The sequence below is a fragment of the Pan troglodytes genome, chromosome 17 (genome assembly GCF_028858775.2).
Source record: "Pan troglodytes isolate AG18354 chromosome 17, NHGRI_mPanTro3-v2.0_pri, whole genome shotgun sequence".
Taxonomy (NCBI): domain Eukaryota; kingdom Metazoa; phylum Chordata; class Mammalia; order Primates; family Hominidae; genus Pan; species Pan troglodytes.
The window spans coordinates 70,541,792-70,561,515 of NC_072415.2; the positions used below are offsets into that span (position 1 = coordinate 70,541,792).

Genomic DNA, 19,724 nt, shown 5'->3' on the forward strand with positions numbered 1-19,724 from the left:
CTTTTTTAACAGTTGTATGTGTGTTTGGAAGTTTTTAAAATAGATTTTTCAAGGCTATTTTATGTACACTTTTTTTGGTTAGTATTTTGGTGCTTTTTAGTTAAAGAAAAACAATGTTTTCCAAGGGCAAAAAAATGAACTGAAGTTCAGAAGGAAGCTGGGGGTGGACTTCTTACAAGCTCTTGCTCCAAAATCTGGAAACGAGGAAAGAGGGCCCTCCCGGGAAACCTGAGAAAAATTGGCACAGCAGAGGGAATCCTTTGGTGGGGTGGGCGGAGATGCCAGCCCATTTGTGTGACTGTATTGTTTTGAGTGGGCTCTAAGGCAATTTCTATGTGCCACTCCATTGACTTAATTAGCATTATTAATCTTGGAGGGCATTAAATTACTGAATGATACAAGGGCCAAAAGAGTGATTTATTCCCTTGGATTCTGAATCACAATCAGGAGATAGTCTTTATCTGGTGCAACCATAGTTTCATTCTTCATGGAGCAGATTTGAAGGAAGGTAAGGTCATTCTAGGGATCGATTTCATTCATGGTACTCTGTGCCTTCCAGGTGAAGTTGTGCATGAGGCTGGCATACTGTGTGGTGGTGGGATTGCCCACGGTACTTTTGATGGGAATACCTTTAAGGAGTAAAACAACTGGATCACTAGGGCTGCTGTTGGGTTCTAGATGGCAACTGTGTGCACACCAGGATCCCACGAGGCCTGGCTCTATATCTGTATCTTCCTGAGTGTGGTAGCATTAGCTACTCATTTGTTATAATTTGTCCCCCATGGGGGTGATGGCTGAGTAGGAGCCAGTCACTTCTGTGTTCACTACGATGAATCCCTGCACTCCCTTCTGGGTGTGAAGTCATTACAGGTGTCTCCTTCACCTCTGCCATTTTGGACTGATCTGGTAGCTCCATGTCACCAACACTCAGCCCAGTCCCATGCCTTTCTGCTACAGTAGTTTTTGAATAACAGACAAGGGAGCAGACTTCTATTGGATCAGTGACAACTTGGTGCTTTCAACAGCAATCAGATACAAGACAGATAAAGTGCTGTTTAACAGCAGCTGAGCTTCAAGTATCTCCTACATTAAAGAATCGAGGAAAGGGTATCTAATTATTGAAGTAGTTTGCAGATGTTACAAAAAAAATGAAGCATATATTTAGTTTCTAAGCAGATGAAAAGAAAGCTTTGAGAAAAACTCATCTTGTGCAACATTGTCCTGATGTAATATTCATGTTATTTGAAATAATGTTGTCCCCATTCATTCAGAATGGCATTTTAGTACCACTGAAAGCCAGTAGTAGTACTTGCTGTAAAATGATTACACTGAGAAAAGAAAAGGCAAGTTTTCCAACTTTGGAAAACAGGAATTTGTCAAATTCACAAAGTTTGACATTTTGCTAACAAACTTTTTCCTACTTCTTAAAGTATCTGAAACATCAAATTTGAGCTAACTTCAAAGCCAGCAAGGGGGAATTCAGTGATGTCAGTAGGAAATCCCTTCATTGATTCACGCGAGCACACTTTCCATTTGCATTCAAAAAACAGGAATCACAAATCTGGCTGGGAACACTGTTTTGTGACCTACTAGATCTCTCTGACTTTCATTCCCAAACTCCTCACTGTAATTTCTCAGTTTTTTTCTGAACTGCCTTAGTTGTCTCTTGACTACCTTATCAGAATAAGAAATTAATTTTCAAAATTCTCAGTTCTCTTGTCCAGGTTTCTACATGCTTCTCAACTCAAATAGAATCACAGATGTTTCTATGTGTGGTAATGCCCATTCCTGGTTCATGAGAGTCAGAATGATACATAATAATGTACCAGTGTCTTGGACTTGTAAAGTCTTACGAGATAATAGTATAGCATTTTGGATGAATGTAGTAAGTAAACCAAAGTTCTGAAAAGTTAAATGCTACTATTGATGTTTATTTTGGTTGAGTATTGTGCTACGGAGTGAATATGGATGAGCTCCTTTACGTCCAACAAAGTCCTGGGTAGCATTTTTTATACATATTTAAATATGAATTCGCTGAAACTTCAGCAGGTTTAAATACTTCAAAAGGGAAATTTAATAATTAGTGAGTCAAGGTTCAAAATGCAGTGGTTCTGTGCAAGAGCATTGGCTGTAGAAAGAACTTGGTGTATAGGAAAAGACTACTTTCTCACTGTAATCCTAAGCAAATTGTTTACCTTCTAATTCTTAAGTTTCACCATCTTTAAAACGGGTGCAAAGCATGATAGTATTTACTTCACATGGCTTTGTGAGAATTAAATGTGTTTATATGTGTACAGTAATTAGTATAGGGCTAGCATAGAAAGATACCTTCATATATAGTAGCTCTTATTATCACTATCTATAAGCTACAGCAGCAGCCACAGCAGCATTATTATAATACTCTCTCCAATGTTTAGAAATGCTATATGATATTTAGAAAATTAAAGAAAGAAAAATCTATGGTAAGACAGGCAGTATGGACAGCCAGTGAATACTTAATTGAGAGAGAGTTGACTACTCTTCTTATTTTATCTAGAGTAAAGGGAAATTCAGAAACTAGAATATTGGATAGACCTGAAGCCCTCCATTCTGTTGCTGATCATAGCATACAATCTTTTGTAAGAAACTATTTAGTGTATCTACCAAGCCTTGAATTTAAAAATGTTAAGGACAAATGAGTATTAGAAGTATAGGCCAAGATGCAGTCTGCATAAGAACAATGGATTTGCTGATATTTCATAGATTCCCCAATGGATAAAAGGAGAGAACAGAAGCCTTTAATTTGTATTTTATTAATATTTTACTTCTCCGTCAAGAAACTTCTTCAGATGTCAAGGAAAATTCCACTAGATGGAGTTAAACAAACAAGGAAGACTTTGTTCAAGACTGTTGAAATAAAGAAGAGAGATTTAACTCAATTCTGCTGAAATAGAAGGCAGGAGGATTTTTAAATGCTGGGGTGAGCTAATAGAAAAGTAGTGAAGTGTGGGCCGGGCGCGGTGGCTCATGCCTGTAATCCCAGCACTTTGGGAGGCCGAGGCGGGCGGACCACGAGGTCAGGAGATCGAGACCATCCTGCCCAACATGATGAAACCCCATCTCTACTAAAAATGCAAAAATTACCTGGGCATGATAGTGCACGCCTGTAGTCCCAGGTGCTCAAGAGGCTGAGGCAAGAGAATCGCTTGAACCCGGGAGGCGGAGGTTGCAGTGAGCCGAGATCGCGCTGCTGCACTCCAGCCTGGCAACAGAGCAAGACTCCATCTTTAAAAAAAAGAAAAAAGAAAAAAAAGTAGTGAAATGTGTAAGCGGGAGGTTGGTCAATGAGGCGGCGACCTGTATTTGCTAGGCTCCTACCCTTCCACAGAAACTGGAAGGTAGAAGCTCTTTCTTGATTGCATTACACTTGAAAGAGATGGCTCTTAGGTATTTGAAAAAGACATTTTTTGGGTGTTTAAAGTGGTAAGAGACCGAGAGGAGCTTTACTTCTTCAAGTGTCAGTGAAAGAATTAATAATGGAAAGTTTTCTAAAGTAAATACTCTAAGAAAAAGATAGGTCAGGGACCTAGAGTCAGGATAAAACTTGTCTAAAGCTGTCAACCTGAGGGGAACACAAAGGCAATCTTGGTCACAGGCAAAGAGGGGGAAACAAACACTGATAAGGAGAAATTAGAGACCAAAATAGGAGCAGGATTTTAAGAAAGGATATTATTGCTCCAAATAAATGTAAAAATCATGTCCTAGATAAATTATATTGGATAATTATTGACATATTTTGCGTATGAGCTTTCCTAACTTTTGTCAGTGGTTTCTACTGAGCTACTGAGAATAAGAAAAGAATCCAGACAAAGCAAATTTGAAAATATAATTTTAGGCCGGGCACTGTGACTCTTACCTGTAATCCTAGCACTTTGGGAGGCTGAGGCAGGTGGACCACCTGAGGTCGGGAGTTCGAGACCAGCCTGGCCAACATGGTGAAATCTCATCTCTACTAAAAATACAAAAATTAGCCCGGCATGGTGGTGCATGCCTGTAATCTCAGCTACTTGGGAGGCTGAGGTGACAGAACCCGGGAGGTGGAGGTTGCAGTGAGCAGAGATCACGCCACTGCATTCAGCCTGGGCAACAGAGTGAGATTCCATCTCAGAAAAAAAAAGAAATATGATTTATTAAGGTAAATATCATTTGTAAAAACAATGGTGTCATTTTAAACTCAAGGTTAATATATTTGTAGGTCTGAAAATTATCATGTCCATAACCCAATTTATAATCTTTCCAAACCCCAAGACTTACTCCTCTCCCATGCTTTCCGAGCTCAAGCAACTCTACCATTTAGATCCCACACTTAGGAAGCCGACATTATGCATCTCTTTCTGTCACATGTCATATCCAATATCGAACATCCTTAATGCTTACCTTTCATACATATCTATGATGTCACCATTTCTACTGTTACCATTCTGCACCCTGGTGCTGTCATCTCTTGCCTGCATTGTTGAAATATTCTCCCATCTGGCCTTTCTGTTTCTTCCCATGCTGTGTTCTTACACAACAACCAAGGTATCCCTTTAAAATGTAAGTTAGATCTTATTTCTCTTCTGCTCAAAAACAACCCAATGGCTGCCCTTTGCCTTCAGATCAATTGCCAAATTTGTTATGGTAGCTGATCAGGCTCACTCATTACTTTTCTGACTTCAGCATTCACCACTCTTCCTTTGGCTCACTCTCTGAAATTCACAGGGATGCTAGGTTGGATCAGGGCCTTTCACTCACTGTTGCTTCTTCTTCAATGTTCCTCATCTAAATATCTGCATGCCAGGATTCTTCACCTCTTTCAGTTTCCTCTTTGAATATCAGATTATCAGTCAGACTTTATCCAACTAGCAACCTGTTTTTGTACTCTGTTTATCTCCAATGTACCTACCATTTTTTGATATACTTCATTCTGTCTGTCTGTCTGCCTATCTATCTATCTATCTATTCTTTTCACCCATCCATCCATCCATCCATCCAACTATTCATCCATCCCTGAGTGAGGAAGGAATGTCCATGGTGGAAGAGTCTTTTGCTTTGTTCACTCATGTATCCCTAACATAGGCAAACAGATATTTACCTATATCTGGCAAATAATGAGCAAATCAATGAATGGTAATTCAATGTTCTTTCCATTTTCATAAAAACTTTCATACATGCTTGGTAACCTGGAAATCATTTCAGGGGCTGAGCATTAGAAGATAGTTTTCATCAGGCTTATGTATGTGTGAGTGTGCACTTTGAAATAAAACCGTTAGAAACTTTGGCGGCTTCAGGACTATGTACTTCTGGATAATTTTGCAGGGCTGTGAGAGGGGGTAACAAAACCAGCGTCGTTGTAAGTATAAGCTCTGAAAATAGAAGCGGACTTCAGAAGTATGACACTTCATTTTTAATACTGCATCCTTTATTATTATTTTTGTATGTTGTAGCAGGAGACTTAGTGCTACTGCAGAAAGAAGTCCGTAAATCATCATTTGTTTTGGAGAACTCCTATAACATATTGCGTGGTGTCCTGGCTAGAAAATGTATTTGGAAAAGTTGGCACTTGTTACATCAATGAACATAGCCTGAGTATGCGGCAGCCCTGTACCCAGTTTTACTACTGAGGAAACAGCCGCTAATGCCTGGAAGCTAAGGAAGGGAAGAGCTACCAAAGAGGCATGAGATCATAACACCTTTTTACAGGCGTGATTACTTGGAAATGGTGAAAGGGGAAGTACATACAGTTTTACTTTTATAATTTAAACTTAAATATGCTATAGCATTTGTTTTTTATTATCACAGAAAGTCTTTTATTTGTTTATTTTGAAATTTGTTTGATGACTATCTTCTCCGTTCATATAAACATTGAATAACAGTGAAGTCATACAATCAGGAAGTGATTTTGCAACAAGTAAATTATTCGAAATTCCGTTTTGTTATCTCTATTCTTATTATCTACTTTTATTTCATTCATGGAACCTTTGGTTAAAATATACGATGGGCACTGCCAAGACAGTGAAGGTATAATTCGAAAGAGCTCACAGAGAGATTGGCAAGGATGATCATTCATGGATTTATTTCTTCCCATAGGTAACACAGGATCTTTTAGTAAAGTACAAAAGAAAGTTATTGCTTATTGTGTATTAATAACTTTCACAAAGTATTTGTGACAGCGTACACAAGGACACACACATTAAAACATAACTATTAACAGAAACAGAATCAGGGTGAGGGTAGAAAATAAAGTTTTGGAAAATAAACACAAATATGCTGCTCTAAAGGTTATATGGCTGCTTCAATGAGCTTCAAATTTATTTTTAAAGCAATAAAGACACTGTTATGTAAGCAATTCTGATTATCAGGGAAGAAAACACCCACCAGTTCATCGGATGCTGTAAATTATATTGAAAGTACTCTGAGTCACTGAAACCTTTGGCTGAATGTTAAATTGACAAGATTGCATGCATGGTGCAGGGACATTTTGGAATTAACAACTGGAAGGTTTTGTCATTCATCTGGCACCTAAGCCAGGACATCTTCTGCATATCACAAATGCATTCTGCTATTTTCCTTAATAAGTATGATAATAGCATAACAATGCCAATAACAAAATCAATAGTTCTTTCACAGAACTTAGTATTTGAATGCATTGTTCTAAGCACTTCACTTTTTAAAAATGTATTAAATTTCTTCAATAAGTATTTTTAGATTTCCCATTTTATAGATAAGAAAACCGAGGCACAGAGTAATTGAGTATCTTGTAAGAGAGAGATTACTCAGCTAGAAAATGACAGAGCTGAGTGATATGTTAATATGTACTGCATCTATAGCTTCATAAAGCTACCCTCTAAAGTTACCCGTCATAAAGCTACCCTCCTAAAAATGCTTGACTTTTAAAGAGTGGAGAATAAAATAGGAGATGAAAATGTATATTATCGTTAATGTTATTTTATTTACTACTTTGTAGAACAAAATCTGAGGGAAGAAAAGTAAAGTGTAGGCCACCAGAAAGCTCAGCTGGTTAAAGCAACATCCCCAAAACTGATATCTCAGTTAGGGGATCTATATTTATTTGGACCAGTAGGATTTGTTTTATTTTCCAAACTGCCCAGGAAGGGGATTGTATAGAGCTGGTAGATACCAGTGTGAATTGAGCTATCACGATTAAATAAGATGTCACTCAAACCGCAGACTTCTCTATAAGAAAACAGCATTTTTCTTATCTCTAAAGCAGCACATCTTATGACATTAGGTGACTAGTAGGTCTGAGCAATAGTGCTAAGACAGTGGACTTTATGGAGATTAGAATCTGGGATGAGCTAATGTACTCATAGCAGAATATGAGGATCATTCTATTAGCTAGCTTCCAGGTGGCTCTTTAAAATTAAGTGAGATCCATAATAAAAAGCACTGAGCTTTTTGCTTCATTATATCAATAGACTTGTTCCTCTTAGAGAAATGAGGTTGTGGGTCACTTCACTTATCACTCTACCGCCAAACAGATTGTATAAATTATACCTAATGCCTTACATTTACTTTTAAATTCTTATTTTTTCATCTTTTAACACTCTTCTATTTAGAATACACATGTTTATGGAATATAATATCACTACTAAATACTCATTATTTTTCTTCATATCCCATAATTTTTTAAAAAATTTTTAAAGTAGTAATATCTGGTAAGAAATTTTTTAAATTATGCGTTTTTAGCTAAATCCTTTAACCTTGTTTTTCATTTAGCAGAAACAAGACATAGTGCAATGAATTATAAAGTATAAAATGGACAAAGTAAATTGGAGGAGAAAGAAGCAGCAAACATGCTGTGGTAAGTGACGTTGCTGTAATCGAGCACAGAGCTTAGCTCTTATCTTCCTATAGCTAAGGCAGAAATGGAAATGTAATTACTTACAGAACTTATCTTCTTGCTTCCATAGCAACCTATGTATATTTCTAGCACTGGATTTATTGCATTGTTTTAAAATTAACTTTCTTAGAGTCTGTGTCCCACTAAATTGATTTCCTTGAAGTTAGAGACACTGCTTGCACAAAATAGTTTCTCAAAAAACCCCACATTTCCCCCACCCCCCAACTAAGATTTATTGACTTGGGAGAAATAATCCACATTTCTTGGACTATATAGATTTTCTATTTATTAAATACAAGGGGAATTGTCTTGATTGGGATCTTATGAAAGGTCCATTGGGTGATTACATCAGACAGTTTCAACAACAGTTTTATCACAAGTGCAAAAGTGAAATCCAAACGTGTGTTTTCATGGTGAAGTCTGATATAATTTGAGGCTGTAACATGGGTGCACCTGTTAGTGTAGTGATCTTATAAGGAAAATACTCAGGTGCTGTATACATACAGGCTGCTGATTATCTCAGTTAATTTGAAGCTGAAACACTACACCTAAAATCATGGATTATGGATTTGCAATTGTGTTCCATGGACCCTGAGAATTCTGGAGAGTCTCAGAATCTACTAAGGAGTAAGAAAGAGGTGAAAGCCTTTGATGCTCTGGATCACAAATCATTTTTTAACCATAGTAAGTGTTTAACCTGACTTACATGTTGTTTCAGCATAAACCCATCTAGAAAAAAAAACTGCATTGCTAAACAAAGAAATCAATAAGCATTGGAAATCGCAGACCTAGATGATTAGGTGAATATGTTGTGCCTTGGACTCAAGATGCCCAAACCTGACTGGTCATTTGATTCACCTGGGGTTCTTTTCATAGGCATAGATATGAGGATAATACTCCTTATTCTGATCTATTAAGTGTGAGTCTGAGCACAGATATCTGCACCTCAAAAAAAAAACAAAACAAAACAAAAAACACCTCTTTAGGGATTCTGATACTTTCTCAGTGTAGGAATGCACTGGTTTGATTTCCTAATTAAAATTTATTTCTGGTAAAGTTCTTCAGTGAGAGCCTGGATGGTATGCATTAATATCTTTCTAAAATATGACATATATAGGGCGTTTGGTGTTAATTCTCAGGGATGAAAAAAATGTACTTTTACCCGTATGAAGATCATTTCCAAAAGACAAACTGCATATGAAACACTATCAACTGCCCCTTGAATAAGTGAAACGAGTAGAGTAAGTTATGATTATTTTTCTCATGACAAAGTTGTTCACTTGCCTCATATTGAAATAAGATAAAACATCAGTTGGCATGCATTTAGTCTGAAAAAAATGTAAATCAGCAAAATAAAAGAAGAGAAGGCAGTAAAACTTCACTAAAAGTGGAAAGGATTTTCATCTATAATGTGATGTTTATTTTTGACCTAATATGGTACAGTATTTGTCATTACTCTGCATAATTAAAAGTCCCAAGCAAATATTTTAAATGCATTGGCACCACACTTCTGTTCTCAACAAAGTCTAACCCAGGGGTCAGTGGGTGAGATAATATCCAAACACTCCTGACGCTGATATGTGTGGCAGATGTGTGCATCTGTTGTGAGAAGCAAATGTAGGTTGGCAGATGTACATTGTTTTATAAAGGCATGTAGGAAATTAAAAATTGAAGAATGTAATCCTCTGACTTCTGGGAGCCCAATGATTGCATGTCAATGGCCTGTAATGAATTACCTGAAAACATAGATTTAATGTTGTAGTAACATTTTACTATATAATTATGGTTTACATATATTGAGCTCTTACCTTATGACAAACACTGTGTTAAATGCTTTACATATACTCTACTCTTAATACCCACAATTACCCTGTGACATAGATGTATTATTCTCCCAATTTAATAATAAAAATTTGCCCTTTATAGAAGCTAACAAATAGCAAGGTTCAGATTTGAATGCATGAAGTGACTTATTAACTCTTTCATCAACTCATGGGCAAAAACCAAACAACTGAGTTGAAACTTTGAACACAGCTATGATTAGAAAATATACATGAACATGCCTAAGACATTGTAGGTGCCAGTAAAATAATACTAAGTGCAATAACAGTAATGAGTGAGAAATTTGTTGTACTTTTTTAAAAGGATAATTCTGCAATATCTATGTAATACTGAGCATTTCAATAGTTCATGAAGTGTTCTTGCAATTCAATTGACTAAGGGTTTTTTCAAGAACTTTGGAGAAATAGACTTTCTCATCCTGAAAAACCTTTTGATGTTAAGTTTCTTTAAAATAAACTTAAAATTAATTGTTTGTTTTTAGCTTTTGATCTTAAATTTAAAAATGACTTTGGAATAAAGGTAGGACAACTTAGAGTGCACAACACATGATCAATTGAATCTAATCTGTTTTTTAAATTGTTCTTCTAATAAAGGGAGAACTAATTTAATCATTCAAAGTGGCCCAAATTAGTGTTGAGATAACTTTAATCTTTAATAGATTGAGATAAATGCACTGATGAACAAATAACACAATGTATAAGTATAAAACCATTTATAAAGTAGGCATTGGACACTGCATATACAGAGAATTTATCTGATCAAGTAAATCAGCAAGTGACTAGTAATAAACAATTTAGCTTATAGTAAATGTTTAATAAATATTTGTTGAGTACGGGCTTAATTATTTTACAAACATGACTCAGATGTTGATTTCAAATTTTTCTCTACAAGAGTCATTCTGTCAACATAATACTGTTACTCTTTTGAGTCATGATAATATAATAAATATGGGAAATAATTAGAAATTGTTAGTGTAGAACAATCAAAAAAAGTAAAGGGATAGAAAATAGAGACCGTTAGACTTAAAAGGAGTTAAGTATATTTGGCCTGTTTGAAGGTCAAATGTCATATGCTCTAAACATAAAGAGTTCATACCAGGAGGAAAAGGTGGACAATTTATATATTGTTAAAGAGTACAGTACAGGGGTGGGTAAGTAGGGTAGGAAAGATTAAGAAGTAGCAGCTACCTCTACATCACTGCTCGTAAGAGCCCTGCAAATGATGAAGTTATAGGATTAGTTATAGGATTCCCTGACTTTACTACCTTCCTAAGTAATGTGGAATCATGAGAGAGTCGTTCAGCATATGATGTTTCAATTGCCTCTTATTTATGCCACTGTTGAAGTAAGGATTCCTGCCATAGGGTTCTGGGGATTATCCAACACATGACATCCAACACCGGTCAGATGAGGCCAACAGCAGTTTATTAGTTACAGATGTTCACAGCCTGGGGAGGAGGACATGGCAAGCTATACAGGCCACATTGGGGTTACATTTGGGTAAAGACAGCACAACGAAGGGCTCTGGGAAGCAGACTTTGAGGTATTCAAAGAGTGGGGTGATCCCTGGTTTCCCAGGAGGATGTAATGGGCTTGTTTAAATAACTCCATGCGCCGGCAGAGAACTGAAATCTGCTACTCTGGAATAAAGCAGGAACTGCCTTGGTGCCTTTGATAAGGAGGGTAGTTAGGGGACCTCATTCTTGGGAGCAGAGTCAGGAGGAGAACTTGTGTTTAGGCCGTTGGAGACCCTCCCAATTTCAGCACATATCAAGATAGCACATATTAAGGGGCCTTGAATTTAGGACTCACACCACATGATGATATAAAACATTGCCAAAAGCTGAACATTTTATTTCACAAAGGCCTAATAAAGTTAAAATACAAAGTAGCCCTCAGTTGGTTAGAAAACAGTTCTTTTCCTTGGAGTAGAGGTGAGGTGAAGGGGAATACAATTTCCTTTGGGGTAAAGAAAAGGCCATTTTCTTTCGGTCCTCTATCCTCAATAAACACACAGACAGTGCCTGGGCCTTGCAGAAGTGTGTTGGTGAACAGACAGGCAAGAAATTTCTTCTAATATTTTCCTTGACTGCTATGTCATCCTCTTTGTTCTCATAGAAAAGTTAACCCATCTGGAAGAATGACAGCAAGAATTCTTCATTATTTTTGTTGTGGAGTTTAGACAATAGCTGAAGGTCCAATTTCAGCAAAACAGAGAAGGAAAAGGAAATAATCTCTAGTTCTCTTCCACATCCTATCTCTGGGCCCCTTTGACATGTTAGCACCTTCTTAAATTATTTTCCCCCACATTTTCTTACTTTGCCTATCTAGAAGAACTGTCTTTAATCAGATGATTATCTTTCACCCAAATAAAGATTCATTTTTCATGCTCATCAAAACTTGCAGTATTCTCAGCGTCAGTATTTTCTACTTATGTGCTATGCTGTATGGGAATTTAGATTTTGAAAACATAGATACCAAACTGATATCAGATCTATTAACTGTGCAACCTTAAGAAACTTTCTTCATTTCTCTGGACGTGAGAGATTTCATTTGTTAAAATAATTAATCAGATCGTGATCTCTGAGGTACCTTTTAGTTCTTTCATCTTGTGCTTCTGGATCTTATTAACAGAAGCCTGAACCTCAGGCCTGATTGGTGCCTGTTCTACAAGAGCGAGCCTAAGAGGCTTCCTTCCTGAGATGAGCCTGAGTCCAGTTTTGAAGTCCCTGTGTCTGGTGGGCATGTCTGCCTCTGCTGACTACTTGACCCCCATCTCGGGTTTCATTCCTGATTTTCCTCTCTGTCTTTGATGGACATCTGGCTTTAGTTTTCTTCTGGAATCATTCCCTACCTTCCCCCAATTAAATAATAATTATCTTGCCTGCTGGCTCAGGTTTTCAATCCAGGAGTTTAACTGGAGCCTGTGTCAGGAAAAGCAACTGTATTAAGTTCAAGTAGTTGCTATGAGGAACGTCTCTAATTAAGCCTTGTAAGAATTAAAAGATTGTAAACTGGATATCATTTGAACTCGCACCACAAAGCTGATTGTCTGCTTTGCTCACTAATAAATTCATTTGTACTGGCACTCATTGTGGTAAACCAATTTTCTCTTTCTTTTTATTTTATTTTTCACAATTACCATTCCTAAAAGATGCCACTAAAAAGTCTTTCTTGGACATAATAAGTCAATCTTTGGTGTCTTCTATCACTGGTTGCTGAATTTTACTCGCCTTTGCTTCAAAGAAGGTGATTTTAAAGGGGTTTGAACTTCTAAAGGAACCAGTCTTATCTGCTGTCTTTTTATTTCATATTGATCTAGAAAGGAACCTCAGCAAGGAAAAAAACTAGATGTGATTAAATCATGGGAAGCAATTCTTTGAAAGGACTATTCTTGATAAGTTGTTGAGATTTAATTGTATGTCTGTTAAATATTAGATCATTATATTGGCATATTGCAATCATTAATTGGATGTAACTAATTTGATTTAAGATCTAACATCATTATTTTTATTATTTAATAACTCAATAGAGATTTAATAAAATGAATAAAACAACAAAGTGATTGAATAATCATTTTAGTCACAAATTAAGCCCTTAGTGGAAAATTAATCTTTGGCCTCTAATTTACTGTAAGATTGCTCTTTAAAATGTAAAACTAAGGAAAAAAGCTAAGTATTCATTTTCAAGGGCAATAAAAAGTTTTGTAAATACAGATCATTCTTCTAATTAGTACAACTTACAACTTTCCGTTCTAAGAGGAACACCTAAGCAGCATTACATGAGCAGCTTGAGCACTTGTTAAGCCGTTTCAGGTGAACCACAGTCAGGGTGTATTATCAGCTCTAAAATCATGGACAAGATTGCATATTAGATCATTTTTGTTTGCCTATTAGACACTGGATTGGCTGGTGAAAAAGTACATATATGTTTATTTCAGAACTCTTCAGAATAATACAATTCATGCTTTTCAGGACTTGACTATCCCCAAGGTAGTTTTGAAGTTCATTGCTCGTCTGCATTCCGTTGTGGTAGCCTCCAGAAGTCGTAAGAGCTTCCTGCTCTCCACTTTTCCTAGACTCCTGAGTACAGAATATACACCACCACCGTTACCAGACACCAGCCCAGTAATACAGAGTACAAGCTCTGCATTTGAACAGATGGGCATGAATTCTGCCTTCTCTATTTACCAACTCTATGCCTTTGGGAATGCCACCTGGTCTCTCTGAGTTCCAGTTATCTCATTACAAAACAGGGATAATAATACATAGCTTCATCATAAGATTGTTGTATATTTCAAATAAGATAAAATACAGTGTCTAGTATGTTTCCAGGTTTCTAAAAATGATAGCTAACACTATTTTATTCTTGGAAATTCTGACAATAGTACTCTACATGGAAAACTCAGTCTAATTATCCTGTATCATGAGAACGATCCTAGCCTGCTGTGAAGCAATAATCTGAGCATGAAACCCAGCAGAGTTGATCATCATTGCTAGATGATTTTCTTTCTTATTAGAAATTCTATCCCTAGATCACCTGGGAGGCCTCTACGACAAAATCTGTGAAAGTGACTCATAATTTTGTTTGATTTTGAAAATGGGCAAGTGAAATTTATAAGGAAACGCAAAGAAATTTAAAAATACAATCATGTTTACTTCCTTGATCTTTTAAATGTTTTATTATAATTTTCAAACTATGTTATTGACAACAAAACAAACTATGTCTTATATAGAGAGTTCTTGTTAAACTGCTGTTTTTCTAAATAGTACACTTATTAATACAATATTAGGAGAGTGAAGAAATTCATAATAATAATTATCATTCACTTCCACTCACGCACACCTTGAGAAGAGACATTTCCTTGTTAGAATACTTTTTAAACTGTGTTATGGAATAGAGTCATTTCTGAAAAGTTTGTTGTTTTTCCTTTAAATGCTACCGTGCCAGGCCTGACGCCAACATATAACTATTTTCTACAGTTGATTTATATGCAAGTAAGAGTTAGGAGTCTTGAGCAAAAGATGCTAAATTTTCTCCTCATCTCCTTTTCAGTTTCTGATGGCCTTGAAATGTACTTCTGTATTAGCTAAACCAAATTCATTAAAAACATTCATTCTCACATAGAAAAAAAATTAATTCTGTGGGGAAAAGAATTTACAATAAACTGTCTTTAAAATGTTTATTTATAAAATTCATAAGATGATGACCTAGTGCAATAAAATGCACTGACAACCCAGGTTATCCCAGATGCGTCCTTTGTTTTATCTTTTCCTCGTGGTACAAGATTGTATTTTTAAGCTAAATATTAGAGCACATGGGCAGATATTGAATTTTTGTGGTATAATCTCAGTATGAGAGATGTGCTGGTAAGCATAATTTGGTTGCAGAAATATTGATATCTCTATTATATTTATAGAATATATGGTTATAGAATAAATGCTATATAAAATTTTTGACCAAGCGCGGTGGCTCACGCCTGTAATCCCAGCACTTTGGGAGGCCGAGGCGGGTGATCATGAGGTCAAGAGATCGAGACCATCCTGGCCAACATGGTGACACCCTGTCTCTACTAAAAATACAAACAATTAGCTGGGCATGGTGGCGTGCACCTGTAATCCCAGCTACTCGGGAGGCTGAAGCAGGAGAATCATTTGAAATCAGAAGGCAGAGGTTTCAGTGACCTGAGACTGCGCCACTACACTCCAGCCTAGGCAACAAGAGCAAAACTCCATCTCAAAATAAATAAATAAAATTTTTGTATGAAGATTGTCCCAGAAAATTCGGGACATATTTATTGCCATTTCAGTTGTAGGTCATACAAATTTCATGCTCATGTGGATATCCTTTATGTATACATTCTTTGCCCTTTTGAAATGTAGGTACTTGTTTTTTACAGAAAGTCGATACAATCAGTGGCTGATAGAGCAGTGCTGAAGATCATAAATTTTCAGTAGGTGCTAATATCCATGCATAATGTATTTCAAATGAAATATCTTTTTATATAACTTCAAGTCACATATATGACTAAATTGTATATGTATATGGTTACCATATACAAATTACATATATGATTAATATATGCATATACACATTTACATATAATTTAGTTTTAAAAGTAAAACAAAGAATAAGTATTAGAAAGCTTCAGGTAGCTGATACTTTTCATACTTGTTTATTATATAATTTCATAAAATTCTCTCTATAGATTCAAAATACTAATTTGATTTGTGTTCAGTAGTCACCAAAACAGAATTACTGGAATAAATATTAGAGAATGATATCACTCAATTGTGGTCAGCACATAGGGAAATCATTGTCATCAGCTGTTGGTCAAAGTGTAGATAAAGTACAACTTTTTTTTCAAAAGCAATTTAGCAGTATGTATCAAGAGCTTTAAATGGATGCACTGCTTGTGGTTACTTTTTAAAAATATATTCCAACAAAGCACATAGTTGGATTAGGCAGAGTGTTGTATACAAGGTTGCTCAAAACAGTATTGCACTAATGAAAATGTGAAAAAGATTAGAAAATATTTGAATGCCTAAATAAAGTATAATAGAGTAATTCAAGGAAATACTTTTGGCAATTTAAAGTATGAAGTAGATGCATATCATTGATATAAAAATGCTCATTCTAAATTTTAAGATAAAATGGTTGCAAAGAGTTGGCATAGCAGGCTCCCATTTAAAAATATTATCATAGTATTATTAATACAGGAAGCGACAATTATTTCTTTGTGATGGGGTTGGCTACAGAGGATGGTGAGAGTTAAGTGTAATGAGAAATACTCTAAACCTATATTAGACAATACATCTCTCCATCAATAATGATCAATCTCACTTTAAATTCACAATTCAAATAGTTTCTGCAATCCTATTTAAGTTCCCCAACTCACTCTCCCACTTTTCTATACTGCCTCTCTCTCATCAAACCTTCACTAGTTCCTTTTTCTTTTCCCCATACTCTGCTGATAACGTTCTTAATTCACTAGAAAATGTAAGCAAATGGAAAAGGGCTTCCATCTGCTTCATCTTCCAAATTCACCCTCCTTACCTGCATCTGTACCCATATGCTCTGCTCTGCCTTGTATTTCTTTCTTTTCTTTTTTTTTTTTTTTTTTTTTTTTTTTTTTTTTTGAGACGGAGTTTTGCTCTTGTTGCCCAGGCTGGAGTGCAATGGCACACAATCTTGGCTCACCTCAAGCTCCGCCTCCCGGGTTCAAGCACTTCTCCTGCCTCAGCCCCCCGAGTAGCTGGTATTTCAATGGATAAACTGTGTGTGCTGCTATCCAAGACCAGCCTCCTCCTGGGTCTACTTTGTAGTTGTCTTCTCTTTCTCATCAATATCAATTTTTCCATCAGGATCTCAACCTGCAGTTTATTGATTGCACATAACCTCACAGCTACTGTTCCACTTCTCTGTCACTCTTGACTACAAAACCATCTTCAAATTGTCATCTATCTCATTGTCTCTTATTCTTATTTTCCTATATGCTCTGGAATTCCCCTCAATCAGGCTTTTATCACTATAGCTATTCTTGACAAGGTCACCAATGACTGTCCTCCTCCCTCATGGTCATTTTTCAGTCCTTCTCTTTCTCTCTTAGTCGTAGTTTATACCTAGATCATTTCTTTCTTCTTGAACCACTTTCGTCGTTTGACCTCCAGTGCACCTTTGTCTTTGAGTTCCTTCCTACTTCGCTGACTGCTCCTTTTCCGGCACTGTTACTGAATCCTCCTCATCTCCCTGCCCTTTAAATTTTGTAATTCTATTAGGATCAGTCCTCATTTTTTCTTTCCTCCTCTGGCTATAATTACTCTTAGGTGATCTCACTCATATGATACTTAATATATATTTCATTGTGTTTTTCACCTCAGCTTCTCACTAACCTCAGACTAACAAGTCTCACCCCCACCCTACCCTCACACCCACGCATTCCACATCTTGTCCTCATGTGATCTTTCCCACCCCAATACACGTAAACTCCAACTAATCTGTTGCTTCAGCTAAAAAAAAAAAAAAAAAAAAAACTGGAATCACATTTGGCCTGTCACTTTCTCTTACATCATCTCACATCTCTCACATTCTCTGAAATCTCACACCTTCTCTTACAGCTCAAATCCAGAAGGAAATCCTGTTGGCTCTGTTCTAACAATATTTCCATCATCTAACCTCTTCTCAACACCTTTGCCATCACCCAAGTCTGAGTGCCACCATCTCTCATGACATCTGGATTATTGTTCATCACAGAGATAATCATCACTGGTGGTTTTACTTCTACCTTTGCCACCTATAGTATTTCTGTAACATAGCACTCAGTTGGGTCCCTTTAAAACACACAGCAGCACATCTCATTTCTCCAGTTCAATGTCTCTAATGGCTCTGTCTCTCTCAAGGTGAAAGACAAAAACGCTTGAAATGGCCTATAAAGTTCTATGCAATCCAGCTTCTCTTACCTCACTGAATTCAGCTCTTCCAACTCACGGCCTGGCTCCCTCAACTCCACTTACTTTGAACTTCTTACTGTTCTTTAAACACATCAAGTAAATCTAAACCTCAGGGATTTTCCTCTTCTAGAACTCTCTCACCCAACTCATTCCATATAATTTATTTTCTCACTTCATTTTGGTCTCTGCTATAATTCATCTGATTAGAAAGAGCTGCCTTTACCACACTATTTGAAATAGCCCTGCTCTCCTTCCATCACTGTGCTCCTTATCTCACCAAAACTTCAGAGCTTGTCATCACCTGACATAGTTTATACTATGTATTTATTGTCTATTTTCAACTAGAATGAAAGCTACATGAGAGCTTTGGCAGGTTTTGGTCATTGCTACATGTCCCATTTTGAAATTGTAAGCTGCTTCTCCACAACTGGGGCCAGATCACCTGGAGTTTGGCCTATGACTCAAACCAACAACTCCTTGCAGATAAGCTCAGCCAGAACCCACCAACAGAACCTGTCAGCCAAAGGTGATCCTGGGCCTTGTCCTTTGCTGGCTGGGCCATCAACTTCCCCACCCCCCCACCCGCCACCAAGGCTCAGTGGCCCATATCCTCTTCAGGGGGATGTCCTCTTTCCAATCCTCATACTCAAACCATGGGTATTAAAGTTTTTAAGTAAGTGTTTTTAAAAATTTGCCTAGACTATTTATAGAAATGTGGTAGGTACTTAGTAACAATTTACAAACAAATTTGACTAATATTATTAGAACATTGGGAGAATCACATGCAAACACACAAACATAACAATTGAGCTATAATAACTAAAGATCTGGAAAATATCTAGAAGACAAACGGGGCAATAAATGTGAAGTTTCATAGGGTATTTTGAGTAGGGGTCACGTTTAGAAGACCCTAGATGTGGCCAGGCACAGTGGCTTACGCCTGTAATCCCAGTACTTCGGGAGGCCGAGGAAGGTGGGTCACCTGAGGTCAGGAATTCAAGAACAGCCTGGCCAACACGGTGAAACCCCGTCTCTATTACAAATACAAAAATTAGCCAGCCATGATGGCATGCACCTGTAATCCCAGCTACTCAGGAGGCTGAGGCAGGAGAATCGCCTCAATCCGGGAGGTGGATGTTGGGCCTGGGTGACAGAGTGAGACTCTATCTCAAAAAACAAAAAAAAGAGAAGACGCCTAGATGTGCCACAGCTTTCCAATAACTAGAGTCTATAAATGCAAAGATACTTTTGGAAGAAAATCTAGAAACAGAGTCATAAATGTAACTTTAATGTGAAACAAGCAAACTTTTAAAATTTTGTGTACAACTCACTGTTGTCATTTTGGTAATATTTATGGTAGTTTTTGACCACAGAATCAACCTAATACATTATGAAAAAGCTTTTATTAAGTACATTTTGCTTTGAGAAATCATACTTATGGATGAGTTTAGCTTTGAGCTATGATGAATGTGAAGGTTCTGTGATCTGTGTTGTCAGATGACTGGCACTTTCGTTTGGGCGAAAAGTACAAACTTACTTAAAAAATAAATT

The 19,724-nt window shown here is 36.8% G+C and overlaps 1 long non-coding RNA gene and 1 pseudogene across 1 annotated transcript in view; one reads left to right on the forward strand and one right to left on the reverse strand.

The window, feature by feature from the left end:
* Nucleotides 1-7,831, forward strand: part of LOC112206244 (uncharacterized) — a 177,696-nt gene extending 169,865 nt beyond the window's left edge. The window contains exon 3 of the long non-coding RNA XR_002940442.2: nt 7,759-7,831. This is a non-coding gene — a long non-coding RNA (uncharacterized LOC112206244). The remainder of the gene's footprint in view (nt 1-7,758) is intronic.
* On the reverse strand, nt 418-892 carry LOC107969389 (dynein light chain roadblock-type 1-like; annotated as a pseudogene).
* Nucleotides 7,832-19,724: the final 11,893 nt, after the last annotated feature.